This window comes from Equus quagga, chromosome 2 (genome assembly GCF_021613505.1).
Source record: "Equus quagga isolate Etosha38 chromosome 2, UCLA_HA_Equagga_1.0, whole genome shotgun sequence".
NCBI classification, from domain to species: domain Eukaryota; kingdom Metazoa; phylum Chordata; class Mammalia; order Perissodactyla; family Equidae; genus Equus; species Equus quagga.
The window spans coordinates 173,746,879-173,762,411 of record NC_060268.1 but is presented as its reverse complement, the minus strand read 5'-3'; positions in this window follow the sequence as shown (position 1 = coordinate 173,762,411).

The window sequence follows — 15,533 nt, the reverse complement described above, 5'->3', positions numbered from 1 at the left end:
CTTTTTGAGGACCCATCAAACTGTTTTCCAAAGCAGCCGCGCCATTTCACATTTCCAGTAGCAATGCAGGAGGGTTCCAAATTGTCCACATCCTCGACAAATGCTTGTTATTTTCCATTTTTTTAAATTTTTATTATTATAGCTGGCCTAGTAGGTGTGAAGTGGATTCTTGTTGCGGTTTTGATTTGCATTTCTCTAATGACTAACGATGCTGAGCACCTTTTCATGTGCTTATTGCCCATTTGTGTCTCTTCTTTGGAGAAATGTCTGTTCAGATTCTTGCCCATTTTTTTAATTGAGTTGTTTGTTGTTTTTGTGGTTGTTATGATAGTTTTTGTATATTCTACACACTAGATCTTTATCAGATATATGATTTGCAAATATTTTCTCCCATTCTGTGGGTTGTTCTTTCACTTTTTAATTTTTGCAGCAAATAATTTTTAATGATTTTTTCTTTCTTTCTTTCTTTTTTTTTTTATAAATACACTGAAGAATCATGCAATGCTGCCAGCATGGGATGGACCGCAAGCCTGCACGGCTTTTGCAGTTGGTCCTGATGGCAGAACCTTTCATTTTGCCTTTACTTTTCACTGTGACCCCTACATTATCTTCAAAATAAGGAAACATGCCATCTTTTCTCTGATATGACTTTCATTGTCGAATTATCACTGCTGGGTGTACTGTGTTGTCAGCACAGTTGATCACAGCTCCCACGGGAAGACCCGAGGAAATCTGGAATTTCACCCCAGAGAAACCATCACGTCCTCACTTCAATATCTCGACCACTAGAAAGGGATGGAAAGCCACTTGATGCACAAAAGTTTTAAACTTTGGTAAAGTCCAATTTATCTATTTTTTGTTGTTGCTGTTTTTTGGTGTCATATCTGAGACTCCACTGTCAAACCAAAGTCACAAAAATTTACCTCTGTGTTTTCTTTTAAGAGATTAATTGTTTTAGCTGTTACGTTTAGGTCTTTGATCCATTTTGAGATAGTTTTTGTACACAGTGTGAAGTACGGCTCCAACTCCATTCTTTTGCATCCTTTTTAATATCTGCGTAGCATTCTGTCCCACAGTTTATTTAATCAGTTTTCTACTCAGATAATTTGGGTTACTTCCAACCTTTTACTGCTAAAAAAATGATACAATAAATATTCTTGTATGTCATCACTTCCTACATATCTGGGTGTATTTGTAGGCTAATCCCCTAAAAGGGAATTGCAGGATCAAAGGTAGATTGCATAATTGCTCTCCCTGGAGGCCGAGTGGATGCTCACGCCTTCCAGCACTGGGTGAAGCTGTATTTCCCCACACGGTTGCTGAGCCCTGTAGATCTTTGCCAACAAGATGGGGAGTTTTAATTTGGCATGTTCTTATTATAAGCAAGGCTGTACACCTTTTAATATATTTTAAGAGCCTTTTGTAATTTCTTTGCTTGAACTTTTTGTAGACTCTGCCTATATTTTCTGATGGATTATTGATCTTTTGCTTTTTAGGAGATATGTATAAAGTGAATGAGGCCTAAGTCTGTAATAAGCTGGTCATTTATCTTTCAGCTTTATTAATAATATTGTAGTTTCTTCTCCAGAGAAAGCGCTTCCCTCTTTCTTTTTAAGATTTTTGGGTTAAGTGGCTCTTTATAATGGCCTTCCCTATTCCAACATTATAACACCATTTTATGATTTTTTCTTGTATTTCATAATTTCATTGTACTGTTGAATCTTTGGTACAGCTGGAATTTATTTGATTGTGTGGTGTGAGTCTGGGATCCATTTTCCCTTCTAGGTAATTGAGGTAGTTGCTTTTGAGGTTAGTTAGACTCCGTTTCCAACGGCAAGCAAAGCAGTAAAAGTTCAGTCCTGACTTGAGGGAAACCCAAACCCACTCCAGTGTTTGGTGCAGGCTGGGAAGGGCATCTTTGTGCCCTGGAACCAGAGGGTGGCCCATTCTCGGCTTTACCTGCTTAAAGAAGCAGAGTGTATTGGAATGAGCAAAGAGCAAGACTCCAGGGCAGGCAGATGGGATAAAAGTACTGTTCCTTAACACCTAGTGGTATGACCCTGCTCAAACTTTTAGCCTCTCGAATGTGTTTTTTCCTTATCTGTAAAATGGGGATTAATAACAGTACCTACGTCGTAGACTGGCGATGAAAAGCAAACAAAGCCCCGTATGTGAGCTGCTCCACACGGAGCCTAGCAAGTTGTAAACACAAGAGAGCTGCTGCCATCATCACTGTCACCATTGCATCACCACCATTATCTGGACGCTTTGTGATGGCTCCAACCTCAGGTCCGCCCTCTCTGACGAAGAGGGCACTGACCTTTGGCTCCCTCACCTGGACTGGCTCCATCATTCGGCCAGTATTCTTCCAGGGGAGTACGTGGTGACCCTCAAGAGTCTGGCCTAGGCCACCCGAGGGGACTTCTGGGCTCTTTTATGCCCCTTCCATCCATTTCTCAATCTTTTAATTAGATGAAATCAAATAAAAACACAAATCAAGTGTAGCTTGGAAGGGAGACGGGATCTCCCAAAAAGTTTGTGCTGCAATTTGGTGGTATACTGAGGTTCAGAATGAGAAAGTGAATTAATAACCCCAAATTAGTGATTTCTTGGTAGACCAGGACCCAGGGCCCTGACTCCCTAAGTAGGGCTTGGTCCACACAAGCACAACTCCTGGGTCTCCTGATCAAGCCACTCAGCTTGTGGTGGCAAGGAGACAGGGACCCTGGGCCTTTTTTTTTTTAAAGATAGCTAATAAAATTACCCTCTTATTTGGGGAGGTGGCATCAGTTTCAAGGAGGGTCCTTGCTATCAGCTCACTTGGCAGCACTGTTGGGCTCCTGTGTGAGAAGCGACCTTTAGGTCTCTGAAAGCCCCAAGCTGTATTGTTTCCCCGTATCAGGGCAGTAACTGGATGAATTCACCCCAGTGGGGTTTTGGTAACCATTACTTTCTGTTATTTTGTGACCTTTGATGAGGCAGCTACTGCTTTCTCTTCCCAGCCTTAGGGAAGGGAGACACAATTCAGAGAACAAAAGAGGGAAACTCTTGTCTTTTGAGCGTAAACAGAGAAATAGATTAAGAGATAGGCCACCACAGTTCCCAGGACTGGGGAGAGACCCCAGGGGAGGAAGAGTGGGGCTCAGATGTGTCCTTCAGAAGGGACTCCAGCCTCCCAGTGCCCTGGGGAAGGGGTAGCAAAACCAGAAACCTCAGGCAGGTGGCGCATCTGCCTTCCAGGGGTCTGGGTCTCCCTCACCCAGGGGGTCTGGTTCTGCAGTGGAAACGGCCGCCGTGTGGGCTTCAGGAGGCTGGCCTGAGGTCCCTTTGCAGGAGGTCTCTGAATCCAGGGGTAGATTTAATCTTTATGGGGCTCGAGTTCAAACAATTTGGGACCCCTTTAGAAAATAAAATCCAAAAGAATGAATTCAAAATTTGGTACAGGCCATGTTTCTTTTGGGCGTGATGAAATGTTCTGGAATTAGATAGTGGTGATGGTTGCACAACTTTACAGATATACTGGAAGCCACTGAATTGTACACTTTCTTTTTTAAAAAAAATTTTTATTTTATTTTATTTTATTTTTTGAGGAAGATTAGCCCTGAGCTAACATCTGCCGCCAATCCTCCTCTTTTTTTGCTGAGGAAGACTGGCCCTGAGCTAACATCTGTTCCCATCTTCCTCTACTTTATATGGGACACCTGCCACAGCATGGCTTGCCAAGTGGTGCCATGTCTGCACCCGGGATCCGAACTGGCGAACCCCAGGCTGCTGAAGCGGAACGTGTGAACTCAACCAGTGCACCACTGGGCCGGCCCCTGCACACTTTCGAAGGGAGAATTTAAAGTATGTGAATTAGTTCTCAATTTAAAAAAATGCAGTGTTAAAAAAAATGAGGTACAGATTTCTAGAAGGAGCCAAACAAGATAGGGCGAAGCTTTGTTGGCCTCAGGCTCTCTGTATCCCAGTCTGGCCAAGAGTGGCATGGACAGAGGGCCAGCCAAGGACAGCCCTGCCAGGACCAGATCCCCCTCTTCTCCGGCCTGCCTCCCATACCCAGGCCTGAGCGAGGCTCCAGGGACTTCGATGCCATCCTGGAGGAAGAATGGGAATTAACGGTGACAAGACTGCAGCTTCGTGGGATGGCACCAGAACACAAGGAAGTTGCGTTTCTTGTACTCTTGACTCTGAGAACTGTGATTCGAACCTGCTATGTGTGTGGAAGCTCTGGTCTGGAGGAGCTCAACCGCCAGGCCTCCCTCGGACACTGCAGGTGACGCTGGAGCCGGAGGGCTTATCACCCGAGCCCTCTGTGCTGGGGGCGGGGGTGCTGGCCAGAGGGCCCCTGCTACCCCACGCAGTTTTGGATGGAGAATCTGTCTGCAGTCTGGGCAAACAGATGAGTATCTTTGGGGGCCAGGGATATGCCACTGTCATATTTATAATCGAATCCTTGTTGATCTTGAATCAGGCCCGGCTCTCTGCAGAACTTCTGTTCCTCACATTTCGAAGATTCAGGCCCAAAACACATTTCAGGGAACAAGGAGAAAGCTCATGTTTGAAAATGAACCAGCAAAATAAATCGTTGTGTTTCTGACATGATGCCCATTGAATACTTTTCAATTCTTAGCTTTGGCAGCAGCGTTTTAAAAAACGCACACACACACAAAACCTATCACATAATTCTTTCTGAAAGGCTCATTCAGCGGGCCTGCCCCTCTCGGCTCCCAGCCCCCTCTTCCTTTTCTTCTCTCTCTCTCTCTTTTTTTTTCTTTTAAACCAGCCCTTCTTGTGAGAGGGCAAGTGTACATATAGTCTTCCTTTGTGTTTGTGAAACAGAGCCGTATCAGTTGAGCAGTAATGATAACATTTGTAGTTATGCAAGCAGAGATAACAGTGATCAGATCTCATGTGCTTGGCAGAAACCAATGGCCAAAACCTCACAATGGGTGGGGGTGAGGGGAATGCGTATGTGTGTTTTTGCTTTATCAAAGCACAGGGCACTTGTTTCTGCCGGAGGGTCTCCTGGTTAAAGCCCTGCAGGAGTTGTCCAGTTAAGGGCACCCCACCCTAAGTGGAGACCTGCAGTTCCCCTCCTTGCTCAGATTATCTTGGCTATTTGTTCTTGCGTCAGATGATTTAGGGCTTCCTTTGCTTTCCAGCAGGTAATTTGACCTCTGCATACTGGAAGGAGCGGAGGCTAATGTATTCACTGGAGCAGAGGCCAGTTGAATGATAGCATCAGTTTGCGATGCCATTTGGGCTCTTTAAAAGAAAGGTGTTGTTCTGGAGTTGCCTTTATTCTTTCCAAATCTGATTTCCCTGAGGAGGTTTCTGTTGCATTGTTACCCAAACAACATGCAAATATATTGATACCTAGGAATTTAGACAGGGGCAAGAACTGGAAGTTGCAATTGCCAAGGAAGGCCAGGCCAAAAACAGAACGCAGGCATGGACGGTTTGGCTGTAACAGAGACCAAGATCCTCAAAATGTAACTTGTGTTTAGAGATCATGAAGTTCGCTCCTTATTAGTTATTGGGGTCTGAGTTTCTCTGCTAGTTGGTTTCTCTGATGTCATTTCGGAGATGTGGTTCAGTTATTTTGGGGGGAAGGAAGTAGTGTTGAATTCTCCAGATGTAGCAAATAATGTCTTCATGGACACCAAATGCCCCATCACTGAGCAGCTGTCAAGAGACATAGCCTGATTTTCATCTGACTGGGGCGGGACTTGGATCCACAATAACCATAGTTTTCAACAAAATGGAGCCCAAACTATTTTTCTCTTCTGTTTTGAAGCGCTCCTAATGACGTTGAAAATGGGATACACGCTTTTCCCCTTTTCTTCTGGATACCTGAAGAGCTGTCCCAGTTGTTCCCCCTTTCTACTCTTCTCTACCCAAAAAGGAGATTGGAGGGGCTGGCCGGGTGGCGCAGCAGTTAAGTTAGCACCTTCCGCTTCGCCACCTGGGGTTCACTGGTTCGGATCCCGGGTGTGGACATGGCACCACTTGGCAAGCCATGCTGTGGTAGGTGTCCCACATATAAAGTGGAGGAAGATGGGCATGGATGTTAGCTCAGGGCCAGTCTTCCTCAGCAAAAAGAGGAGGATTGGCAGCACATGTTAGCTCAGAGCTAATCTTCCTAAAAAAAAAAGAAAGGAGATTGGAGATAAGGAAAATAGACACGGAGTTGTGAAAGCAGTAACACAAACATGAATTGCTCAGGGTGGGTGGGTGGGTGGGTGGGGAAAGTGTATGAAGAAATAAATTTGGTTTTATTTTTTAAAGATACAGTTTCTTCCCTGTCTCCAGACAGAAGGGTTTGAATTAAAAATTATACTTTGAATGTTGTGCAGATGTTGGCATTTTCAAACCAAATACGATTGGCCTGTGGGTTGCTAAGCAACCTGTGCAAGCCAATAGCCTGGGTTTTAAAATGGAAACTGTTCCAAGAGACAGAATGAAGCGGCCGTTGCTGTGTCCGCCGCACTGGGCTGGGCAGGACAGACTCTCCATGTGCTGGCTCTCATTGGAAGGTCTTTGCCTGAACATGCATTTTAATTTCACTGTGTCAACTCTCGTTATCTGTCTACATGGTATCCCTTTTTTGGTTTTCAGAAATAATTAAGTAAAAAGCCCTTTCACTCACTGCATTTTTGGCATTGATAAAGACATTTGAGGCATTTCAGACGAGGCGGGGGCCAGTCTCAGAGCAGCCTTTGAAGATGTTCTTTAAAGACAGTTCTGACAAACAATGGCAAACAGACCAATTAACCCCAGAATCGAAGGCCTGGTGACTTTAAACTCCCTTCAAAAGAAATTAGCCCTAATGTTAATAAAGTGAGTGTTAGATGGTTTCAGAATATCAACTTCTGCAGCCTGAGTCAATAGAAAGGGAATTATTACGTTGTCTTGCCAAAAGAGGAGCCTTGTGCTGGTGTGAATTTTTGTTCTAGTTGCTGCCGAAAGTTAGAAAAAAATGTCCAAACCACAGATGGAGAAAAAAATTCCAAGTGGGATAGTACAGGTTTGTAAAAAAAAAAAAAATAAATGCCAGCTTTGAAAAAGAAAAAGGTCCAGAAAACGAAGGGCCCAGAAGTGTGTCCTCTCACGCTAGGATTTGTGGTTAGACTTGGGATTAGGCGCAGGGCCCCGGCTCCCCGCGGTAAGCCTCGCTAATACCTCTCTGCCCGCCGAGAAGCCTCGTAGCTCAGCTGTTGATTCCTTATTGATCTCTCAGATCACGGCGAGACAGACCTGGGGCTTCAGGCTCTGCAGGTAGTGCTAACAAATTGCCAAGACGCGGTATATATTTGTGTCGCCTTAATGCTTTCTCATAACAGAAAAAGGAAATTATTTGCTGGGGGAACGGTTTGCCTCTGCTGGGACTGCACAAGTTGATTTTGTATCCGTTTCTCAGAGGAGAGAAATAGACCTTTTAATCAATGTATTCTCTGAGAAAAGATAATCTTTTTAGTTTTTGCCCTGCCAGAATAACTGTTTGGCAACAAAGGGTAGGAAGAAAAGAAGACAGCAGCCCCAACCCGTGGGTGGCTGAGAAGGGTGGAAGGGAGCGCCGTCTCCCACGTGGCATGCAGCACTGAGCGCTGGCAGGAACCTCAGGCGCGGGAGAGAGATGTGTCTGGGACGATCCAGCAAACTCGTCTTCAGATGTGCAGTGGAAGCAGCTGAGCCTGGGTTGATGTGTCTGAAATGGAGTCAGAACTTCAGCTGTAAGGGAATGCATCTGTAACCTACATCTGTCCTTGTCTGGCTCTCTCCCCGCTGTCCAGAGCAGTGTTCAGAGAGGAAACTGAGGCTGGGAGAAGTAACTTGCCCAGAGTCACATGACTAACCAGTGCCAGCCCCAGTTCTCTGCTTTAAGGCGTCCCAGATTCTTGCCGCTGCTCAGGACCCTGAGGTTCACCCTGCTCAGGACTCAGGATTTCACTGGAGGTTGGCGGTGAGAGGCTCAGGCTCCTGCATTTGTGACTGCAGCTTTCTGCTCCTCTGCTGCATGACACTGTTCTCAGGCGGGCTGTGGGTTAGGTCTGGGATCCCTGCTGGCTGGGGGCCCTGGGTTCAGGGTAAGACTCTTGCCATTGCGGCCCAGGCCAGGGCAGACCTTAGAGGCCATGTCCCTCCACGCTGTCTCTATCTCCACTTTCTCATGCTCTGCCTTATCTCTCCCAGATAATGCACTCCTCTCCCAGCCATGCACATTATCTGACACCCAATAAGTATGAAGCACTGACGTGGTAGGAAAGGAAAAGCCCTCAGTACTAAGCATTGACTTGCCTTGTTGCTTTAAGAGGCTCCTGTGTCATTTCTCTATGTTAATCTAGGAAAAATAAAATTCCCGGCTTTGATTCACTCGTGAGAGTCGGGACCTTCAGTCTCATTTCGGTCTCTTGCCCTTTGCCTTGCCTGTGGGCGATACCCCAGTTCTCTGTGTGGTGGTTTATCAGCTCAAGTGTCTGAAGGGTGAATTCCTCTATTTAATTAAATTGTCAATTTAATGTCTAGTTTGAACCCCCAAATGGCAGAATTTGAATCTCTGTCAATTCAGGGAAACTTTCTTCTTTCCCTAGGGCTGGGCCTGAAGAATCCAGAAGCTTATGAGGCACCGAGTTTATGAAGTTGCAGAGGCCAAGCTCTTACTAGCCCCCTATTCATGCTGATGTCTGCTGAACTGTCCCTTGTCCTCAGCAATTCCCTGAGACTCCCTCAAGTGTGACGGCTCTCTGTGGCACTTCAGGGCACCCTGGAAGCATCTGCTGCTCTCATGCTACGCTAGGGCAAGCGGGACTTTCTGAGGGGCTGGGGCCCTGTCTACCTAGACACAGCGCCGTCATGCTTTTGCTGGAGTTTGGCTACATTCTGGGGGCTCCACCCAGGATGTGGGGCATAGAGCCCCCTGCTCCAGGGTTCCAAAACTCATTCGTGGATTTTCTCATCTTCCTGCTCCACTCAAGCCTTGGGATGGGGTGGGGATTTGGGACTCCTCCTTAGGAACTCACTGTTATCTAAGTCACCTTCACTTCTGACTCTCTGTCTCCCAACTTGGGAATCTTTAATCTTTAAATGGGCAACGAATTTAGGGTGTTGGTAGGAGAAAACAGGACTCATCTTATTTCCATTCAAACTCCCTGTTTATGCTTATCTCAGGCCTGAGTTTTTGAAGTTCCTTTCCCCTCTACTTTCTGAATGAAAAAAAATTGTGAATACCTACTCATATAGCAGTTTTACTGAGATGTAATTTACACAGCATAGAATTCAACCATTTTAAGTATACAGTCTGATACGCATTCTAAAATTTATATAGTTGTACAACCATCACCACAATCCACGTTTAGAACATTATCATAACCTCAAAGTTTCCTTGTGCCCATTTGCAGCCAATCCCTGCTCACTCATGACTTCAGGTGAACACTGATCTGCTTTCTGTTTCTATAGTTTTACCTTTTCTAGAAATTTCATACAAGTAGAATCATACAAATATAGTCTTCGGTTTCTGGCTTCTTTCTCTTCTGCTATCTGTATATTTTTTAAACTTCCTGGATGATTATAATTCAGGTGGTCTGAAGATGAGGGTTGGGAAACACAAGTTCCCATTTAAGAAGTCTGGCGGTGAATGGAGGCTACAAGCATGGCGGTGGCTGGCAGTGACAAGAGGCTGAGGGAAGGGCTTGTTTGTTTTAAGATACAAGAGACTTGAGAAGCTTAAATGCTGATAGAAGAGTCATTAGAGACAGAGAGGTTGAGGATGCAGGGCGGCTGCTGGGTGATGAGCTGAGCTGATAGCGTGAGGTCTTTAGGATGGGGAGGGGCATGGGACCTTGAACTTGAGGGAAGAGGGTCACCTCCCACCCCTGGGAGGAGGGAAGATGAGGACAGGCAGGTTCGGAGGTCCGGTGGACACTGAGGACGTTCTCCTCTTACTAAGCTTCTTGTTTCTCTGTCACCTGCTGAGAGCGTGGAGGTTGCAGAGAAGCTGCGAAGTTTGAGCAGAATGCAAGTTTGAAATAGTTGTTGCCGAGAATGAAAGGTTGAACCAATCAAGCAGACATAGTTAGATTGCCAGGCAGAATAAAAGGCGTAGGCGGTGTTGGTGTGACTTCCTGAGGGCACCAATGTGTCCAGATATGCCATTGACTCCAGTAATGCTTAGCAGTCTGGGACCACACGGGGAGACAGCATGTTGGGTCAGTTGGCACTTAAGTTTTGCCTGGTGACAGAGTTGGAAGAGTGGGCAAAGAGTTTAGGATGTTGGTAAGAGAAAGTTTGAATAAATCTTCAAACTCAGGTTTAATATGAAAAAAAGTAAAGAGAGGGAGAAAGGTGGTGGGGAGTCAATAAGATGATGCGACCTGTTGAGGACAAATAAATGGAATATTGGGAGTCACTGGAAGAGCAAGTTACAAGGAAGGGAACCCATGATCTGAGAGAAGAATGTCTGGATTAGTGATTTCAGAGGGAGAACATTCCACAGTGAAGGCCCCAGGTGGCTGAATGGGGATAGATAAGGTTGATAGAGCTAAGAGGTCAAGGATTTGAGAGGCAGATGTAGGCATGCTGTTCACGTGCACGGTGAAGCTCCTCCCAGGGTGACTGGGGTTGGGTAGGGAGGGAGAGTGGTGGATGACCACGTGGACTATTCGTGATGGGAACAGGCAGCGTGCAAGGTGGAACAAGTCTGTTTACCCGAGCATGGAGGCACAGTGGTCTGGAAACCTCCAGAGGGTCAAGGAGGTCTCTGAGAAAGCTGCATGGGGTGCGGAAGACGATAGACTTCATTTGAGATGAGGCTGTAGGGATCAGTGGTCTCAGTGGAGAACAGGTTTCAGAGAGGGCCAACAGATCAAAGCTGGGGATGGGTAGGGACTTGCTGGCCCTCCTTCCAACCTGTTCAGGTAAATTGGGATGAAGAGCAAAGGCAATCGCAGGTGTAAATTGCCCTCAAAAGTTTTTCTAAAAGTAGCAGCTCAGCCATGTTTTAAATAGCTTGGGGGACTTGTCTGATTCTCCAGCTACAGTAAGGAAAGGAATTAACACTGTTGGTGATGCTTTTCTCTTCCAATCTATATCCGCTATTTCAGCTTCCTCTTTGTTGCCCTGAATATCTGCTGTGTGTGCTGCTGCCTGAAGGACTGTTTAGACAGGAACGAATGATGTGCCTTCAACCAGGCAAAATGGGCTTTTCACTGTCACTACTGTTTGTATAGGGTCTTGGCTGTGCTGACTTGTTCTGACGAATAATACAGAATCACCATTGGAAATTCTTCTTTCTGAAAAGACCAAAAAACACAGTGCTCTTTGTTTTATGGAGGATGCATGCTCCACTTCATCCACCTAAGTGACTTTTTATTTGTGAAGCTTGAGTGCCACTGAACTCTTAGTCCCTCTCAGGTCAAAGAGCCTTAATCGTGTAAGTACATTTCATAACCTTCCAGCATCTGAAACCACCACGTTGTCTGCAACTTCTGGGCAAGTGAGAAATGGCTGTTTCAGTTGTGCAGGATGGTCCACCACCTTTCATCCGATGAGTCTGTGAGTGGAAGTGAGTCCGTGTGAGGTGGTGAGGATCTGCTCTTCCTCAGTTAGCTCTGGTTCCTGCTCACCTCTCTACAGGGAGCATCTGTCCGTGCTGAGTGAGATTACAAGACTTAGAAGGAGGGAGGTATTTTGACTCTACATGATTTTTACCTTATGCTCTGATTTTGAAACCCAAATCTCAAATATAAATTCATTGCATTTTTTTTCCTGGGGTCAAAAGAGTCCATTGGGATTCTTAGCCTAGTCTTATAGATATATACTAACGAGGCTCTTGTAATGAATGTTGAATGAAAGAATACAGGATCCTTCGTTGAGTCTCTACTCTGGGTCCAAGGCAGACGTTTATGGAATTCTCTGCCTAGTGTCTCCCTCTCTTATCATCTCAGGGATATCTTGCCACCAAAATTTACATGGCTACTGCAGGGGCTAACCTGTTCTGATGTGACCTGCGCTCCTGGCCACTGTCAGTTGGTATTGGGTGGCCCCCGACCCAAGCTGGAACAATCAGTCTCTTACTTTTGGATTTGGGAAAGGAGGAGGGTGGCCAATGTGTCTCAGTTTTCCCAGGACTTTCCCAATTTTAGCACTAAAATTTCCATGTTCCAGTCCACAGGAAAGTGAGGCAGTTGGCCACCCTAGGCCAGAGAAAGCACTAAAGCCATTTTCTCTCTGGTGATTGAAGCTCTAAGCTAGTCTGTAGAAAGAGAGAATGTGCTGATGCGGAAACCCGGGCAGAGAAGGGAGATGGAGAGAGAGATACCAACTTCGTCTTTGTACTTGTTGTGCTCTTTGTGTGAACCCTCCTCAGAACCCACCAAGCAGGGAATTGCACTTTATGCTGAATTATGTTGAAGAGAGCTTCATCACCTCAACCAAAAGAAGCCTGATGACTCAATGCTCTGCCCAGAGCTGTGCCAGGTCTTTCGTCCTCACTTAATCTGAGAACAACCAGTGAGGTAGACAGGAAGATGAAATTTTACAAATAAAGAAATGCAGGCTCAAAGATTTTTCAGGGACTGCGGGTGGAGGTCACCAAAGTAGAAACTGGGTGGAGACCTGGGAGTGATATCCAGCCTCAGAGACTCCAAGTTTAGAGTTTTATTGTCACACTGCAGCTCTCTCTGCAGCTGATATTGGAATCTGCTAATATTGACAAGGGATTGGTCAGTCTGACTTCTACTTCTGAACATTAACATGTCTGGAAAGGGCCAATAGACCAGCTTGCACTGATTTCTTTTTTTTTTTCCACTGAGGAAGATTTACCCTGAGCTAACATCTGTGCCAGTCTTCCTCTATTTTGAATGTGGGCCACCACCACAGCATGGCTGCCAATGATTGGTGTAGGTCTGTACCTGGGAACCAAGCCCAGGTCACTGAAGCAGAGTGCACCAAACTTACCCACTAGGCCATGGGGCCAGCCCCTGTACTCATTTCTTGAAGTCTAACTTACCCCTTTTGATGGATAAATCTTTAGCAGTAGCTAATGTTCTCACACATTTGCCACAGACCAGTGTTTCATGTATGTTAGCTTATTCAATCTTTACAGCCATCCTATAGGTTATGGACTATTTTATCCTCACTTTACAGGCGAGGAAACCAAGGTACAAAGAAGTTAGATTTGCTGATAAGTGGCAGAGCTGGGATAAGGAGTCCAGGTAGTGTGGCTCAGAGTCCCTGCACTGTCACTTCAGAGCATTTACTGATGATCCGGAAACCAGGTTGGGAATCAAGGTTCCGTCTCACGTCTTCCATTGCCAGCTGCTGTGGAATCTGAGGATGTCATTCATCTTTGTGACCTTTTGCAAGGATTAAATGAAAGCGTTATGTAGGTTGGCAGTTTACATTCCTGGCTCATGGTGAGAGCTCCATCAGAGAGGGTTACTCCAGCCTGGGCCTCCTCTCCAGGTGTACCGCTCGCCTTTCAGTTGCAGAGAACAGAATCAACTCATGTTGTTTATGCAAGAAGGGATTTTTAAAATTCTGCTTTGTTTTTCCCAAAGAGTTAAATGGCTTACAATATTGTTGGGATGGCTGAAGAAACAGACTCTACCATTCAAGAACAAGTCCTAAATCTAGAGTACAGAGCTGACTGCCAAGGAAATGCAGGCTCTTCAATGGAAACGAAGCCACTGGCTCCTGCACTCCAGAAGGCACCCTAAGCAGGAGGCCATCTCTGCTCCCACCAGCTCCAGAGCCAGGCCACATCTGCTGTGATCCACACCAGCGGAATGGATGCCCCACCCTGCTTTCCTGATACCCATGAAGCTAGAGACACTAGTGCTACTGCAGAGAAGCTAACTGAGTCCAAGGCCAAGCTTATCAGTAGGGAGAGTCAACAAAGTATAACTTCCACCTACTTCTACCTTCCTAATCATACATGCTTGCATCTGATTGGCTGAGACTAAATCACATCTGGAATCCTGGTTGCAGAGCAGTCTGGGAAATGTAGTTTTTAGGTTTCTAGCGTCTGCAACTGCAGTAAGCATCTACGAAGGAGGGCAGAATGGGTGTTTGGTACCAATGGATATTGGGTACAAATCCACCACACTAGAGTTGCCCCATCCCAGGGCTATCTGCAGGATGCTGAATGGAGTTTCTGGGTAGAAATGCTGATGTTCTCTGTGAGATTGCTGGTGCTCAGGTGAGGAGCAGGGTGTGTACATGGCTGGCTGCCAAACTCCCTGATCCTGCTCTGCTCTCACGGAACTGGGAGCATGTCTGCTGTGCAGCACACACACTCTAGGAAACACCCTCCTCTGCATTTCACATGCAGGCAAGTCAGCAATGTGGCGTGGTGCTCTGGACAGAGCACTCTGGACAGAGGTTCAGGTCACATTCTGCCACTGACAACGTGTGACACTGAGCACGCTTCCTCTTTTGGAAACGAGGGGGTTGGCCAAGGCCTCTCGTCATAGTTAGCAACCTCTAAATTTATAAGAAACAGACTCACATGTGGTCAGTTCATTCCAGAGCAACATTGGGGAAATAACATATTTCTTTTCAATATCAACGTTGTCAAAACCACAATATCTGGGTCTGCATGCTTTCTGGTAAAACAGAGGCTGTTAAAACGATGTCAGCATAAACGTGGACATAAATAGATAATAAATCTGGATAGGTATATAGGACTGCTATATTTGGATTCAAACCTGTTAACCCTCACAAGATAAAGTTCGATTTGATGGCTCAGCTTCCCAAACTGGGCAAAGATTCAGAAATGGAAGCTTTGTGGATTTCATTGCTAAGAAAACAGAAAGTAGAAGTAAAAATCTAGCGTGTCAATATTGATGCTGACTTTTATTGTTGGAACCCAGGCCAAAATTGGGCCCTTGGTCTTTGGCTCTGTGGAGGTAAGGCATGAATTCCTGGATTCTGTTAGTCTGACATTTCAAAGGACTCGAGCCATTTGAAAAAGCTGAATGTGCAAAGAAAGACCAATGTCTTTCTTTCTAAAGGGCCAACATTTAGATTCTGTTTAAGAACTCCTAGCAGCCGAGGTGACCTTCCTAAGTATAGGCAAGCCCTGACTGAAGAAAACCCAAACACACAACAGTTTGATCAGGGGGTTCTTATGAGAACATTTGCAGGGAAATCCTAAGTATCATAGCAGCTAGTTTCCTTCTGCATTTCACATAAACAAGTCTCTCTTGGTGTTCCAGAAATCCATGCTTTATGGTGCATAAAGCCCCCAGACCAGGCAAAGCTCTTCCTTAGGAATGCACATTGTCTTGGTTGCTGGTGGTATTCACTGTTTGTTTTATTTTCTTAGTTAAGGAAATTGTGATAGCAAGAGGGGAGCTTCAAGACCATCCAGCCCAACTCCTCAGTTAGAGAAAGGTGGCTGGGGAATGAAGTAAAAGTAGGAAAGCTTTGTGGAGGATCCCGACTGTCATCTGATTGTCAGTCCCTCATGGTGCCCTCTCTCACCCTTAGCCAAAAATGCAGTCAGCTCACCTCCTCCTGGACGTTGAGGTTCT